At 40.3% G+C, this 3,966-nt stretch overlaps 1 pseudogene; it reads left to right on the forward strand.

Annotated features, from left to right (window-relative positions):
- The first annotated feature begins 839 nt into the window (after window positions 1-839).
- Window positions 840-2,123, forward strand: LOC129032396 (cytochrome b-c1 complex subunit 2, mitochondrial-like; annotated as a pseudogene).
- Window positions 2,124-3,966: the final 1,843 nt, after the last annotated feature.

Genomic DNA, 3,966 nt, shown 5'->3' on the forward strand with positions numbered 1-3,966 from the left:
CACACATCCCAGACTGTGCTGGAGAAGCTAGGAACCTGGAAATACCACAGGTAAACACAAAAAAATACTTCCAACAAAAGTGTGCTCTTTCTAATCAAAGGGCTAGAAAGACAGAAAACTTTTGGACCTCAAGTACTCCACTCTAGCCAAGCAGTACAGGAGAGCTATGGCCCCACACCCACCCATGCTGCCAAAGGCCCATTGGGAGCAAGACTTCCACCCTCGACAGGCTATATTGAGGCCTTCAAATCTCTCCTCACTCGTGTAGCAGGATTGTATCAGTGAAGGCCAGGTAGGGAGCTGGAGCTTTCATCCCTATCAGGCAGTAATGTGGCCCGCTTCCTCCTCCCTGTAGCATCAGTGGGACAATGTAGAAAGTCTGGACTTCAGCTCCCACCCAGCAGTAACAAAGCTTCCCTCCCACTCCCTACTCGGGTTGTTTTAGAGCAGGAGGGCTAGTGGAGAGGCAGGACATTTGCCACCACCCAAAAGTAATCTAGTATCAGTGGAGGCTGCATGGGAATAGTAGCAAGCCACCTATTAGCAGAAACCTAGTGGGGACTGCCACCCTCACCAGCAGTAACAGGAGCCTCTCCCCACTTTGTGTATCAATGGAGACCAAGTGGATAATCAACTTCTACCCCTACCTGGCAGTAATGAGGCAGTGCCACCCCTTTCCCTGCCAGAGCAGTGTCAAAGGAAACCAGTTAAAATAGAGGTTTTAAATAAGAAATAGAAAATATAAAGAACTACATGGAAATTATACAAAATACATTTAAAAACTTGCTGAATGGTCCTTTAAGCCAGCAGTTACCATGGGTCACGAACAATCTTGAGCCATGAGGCTACTGACCAGAGCTGGGTTCTTTTTGAGACTTTATTCCCTCAAAGTTGCCCCCAAAGTTAAAGCCACAGCTACCCCCACAGGAGAGGCTCCACATCATCAGGACCTTGAGATCATCAAATTTCCAAGTGGTTTTGTGATTTCTCCTTTGGAAAACTATGCTCTGCATCAAGAATTGGTTTGTTCATTAAAGCAGGCAGTAGCTATGAGGACTCCAACAATTTAGTAACTTCTCATTTGCTGTGTCTTTCATCCAGTTTGACTACGAAAGGAACTTCATCTTTCAAGATAGCCCATGACATTGAAGCAGCTGGTGGTAAATTAAGTGTAATTGCAACAAGAGAAAACATAGCTTACATCATGGAATGTCTGCAGAGTGATATTGATATTCTAATGGAGTTCCTGCTCAATGTCGCCACAGCACCAGGATTTTATCATTGGGAAGTAGCTGCCTTCAGTCTCAGCTAATGATAGACAAAGCTGTGAATTTTCAGAATCCACAGGCACATGTCATTGAAAATTTGCATACTGAAGCTTATTGGGATGCCTTGGCTAATTCCTTGTATTGTCCTGGCTATAGGATTGGAAAAGTGACATGGGAAGAGTTACATTACTGTGTTTAGAACCACTTCACAAGTGCAAGAATGGCTTGGTTGGACTTGGTGTGAGTCACTCTGTTCTAAAGCAAGTTGCTGAATAGTTTCTCAACAGGAGGGGTGGGTTTCTTTCATCTGGTACAAAAGCCAAATACTGTGGAGGTGAAATTCAAGAACAAAATGGAGACAGTCTTGTCCATGCTTGCTCTTGTAGCAGAAAGTGCTGCCACAAGATGGGCACAGCAAATGCATTTAGCATATCAAGAGGGACACCATATGTCAAGGGGGACAGTGATGCCACCAGCTGTCTATAGCAGGCTATTGCCAAGGCAATTCACCAGCCACTTGGTATTTCTGTTTTTAATGCTAGTTACTCCAATTTTGGACTCTTCAGGATGTACATTGTCTTCCAGGCTGCAGCTGCTGGAGATGTTATCAAGGCTGCCTATAACCAAGTGGAAATAATCGCTCAAGAAAAGCTTTTCAATGTCCAGGCTGCCAAGAACAAACTGAAAGCTGGATAGCAAATATAAGTGAAGTCTTCTGAGGGTTTCGTAGAAGAAGTCAGGCCCCAGGCTGTAGTTACTGTTTCTTACGAGCCAATGTCACCAGTCCTTCAGTATATTAGTTGGTTGGCTAGTGCTGTCTTCATCAATTCTGCAAAGAAGTTTGCTTCTGGCTAGAAACAAACTTCTACTTGTTAATGGCAACAAGTGAAAATTTGGAACATACACCTTTGGTTGATGAGTGGTAATACAGAAGCACATATTATACGAAAGGGCTGAACATTCTCTCAGCCCAGAGCCTCAAACACATGAAAGCCAGAAGTATCTAACATTTATCTTTTTTTTTTTTTTTTTTACAATGAGGTAAAATGCCTTAAAGCATAAATGTAGGCAATTATTCCCAGCTTACCTAAAGTCAATAAAACATTTTGCTTAAATGTTAGAAAAAAACTGACTGGATGGGTTCAAGAGCAGAATGGAGGAGACAGAGAAAAGAATCAGTGAACTGGAAGAATGAACAATAGAAATGACCTAATCTGAACAACAGACAGAAAATTAAAAAAAAAAAAATTATGGCCAGGCACGGTGGCCTGCACCTGTAATCCCAGCACTTTGGGAGGCCAAGGCGGGCAGATCACTCAAGGCCAGGAGTTTGAGAACAGCCTGACCAACGTGGTGAAACCCATCTCTACTAAAAATACAAAAATTAGCCAGGCATGGTGGCGTGTGCCTGTATTCCCAGCTACTCAGGAGGCTGAGGCAGGAGAATCACTTGAACCCAGGAAGTGGAGGTTGCAGTGAGCCTAGATCATGCCACTGCATTCCAGCCTGCGCGACAGAGCAAGACTGTTTCAAAAATAACTAACTAACTAAATAAATAAATAATAAAAAAAATGAACAGAGCCTCAGGAGCCTGTGGAATTACAACAAAAGATCTAAAATTTACGTTATGAGTCCCACAAGGAGAAAAAAAAGAAAATGAGGCTAAAAAGATATTTAGAGTAATAATGGGTAAAAACTTTATAAATCTGGCAAAAGACATAAGCTTACAAATTAAAGAAGCTGAGTGTATCCCAAACAAGATAAACCCAAAGAAATCCACACCAAGACTTATTATAATCAAACCTCTGAAAACTAAAGATAGAGAACAAAAAAATATTGAAAGCCAGAGAGAAACACAGTAGAGGACAAGCAGCTTAAATGACAGTGAATTTTTCATCAGAAATCATAAGGCTCAAAGTTAGTGGCACAACATTTTGTAATTGTTGCAAGAAAAGAACCATCGATCTAGAATCCTACATCCAGTGAAAATATCCTTCAAGAATGCAAGGAAAATCAAAACATTATCAGATGAAGAGAAAGAAAGGATTTGTCACTAGCAAATAAGACTATCATAAGAGAATGTCTAAAGGGAGTTCTCTGAACCGAAGGGAAGTGACAAAACATGAGGAAGGCGGCAAGAACAGCAAAAAGACTAAAATTATAGGTAAGTGCAGTACATTTTCTTCCAGCTCATGAGCTTTCTAAATTGTGTTTGTTGGTTGAAACAAAAATTGTAACACTGATAGTCTGAAATGTGTGTAGAGGAAATATTTAAGACAGTATATAGGCTAGAAGGATAGGGAGATAAGGCTTCTATACATCCTTTGAATGGGTGAAAGTTGATACCAGTAGACTGTGATAATTAATGTATTTGTCATATAATACCCAGAGCAACAACTTAAAAGGTACAAAAACATGGATAAATCAAAATGGAATTCTAAAAAAATGCTCTAATATCTGACAGAAAGGCAGAAGAAAAACAGAAATGAAAAACAGAGAGAAAAAACAGGTACTAAAAATAAATGGCAGACATAAGCCCTAATATGTCAATAATTACATTAAATGTAAATTATCTAAGTGCACCTATTTAAAAACAAAGATTGGTAGTATGGATTTTAAAATGTGACTCAACTATATGCTGTCTACAAGAATCTCACTTCAAAATAACGATATATGTAGATCAAAAATAAAAGGATGG

This window comes from Pongo pygmaeus, chromosome 2 (genome assembly GCF_028885625.2).
Source record: "Pongo pygmaeus isolate AG05252 chromosome 2, NHGRI_mPonPyg2-v2.0_pri, whole genome shotgun sequence".
Taxonomy (NCBI): Eukaryota; Metazoa; Chordata; class Mammalia; order Primates; family Hominidae; genus Pongo; species Pongo pygmaeus.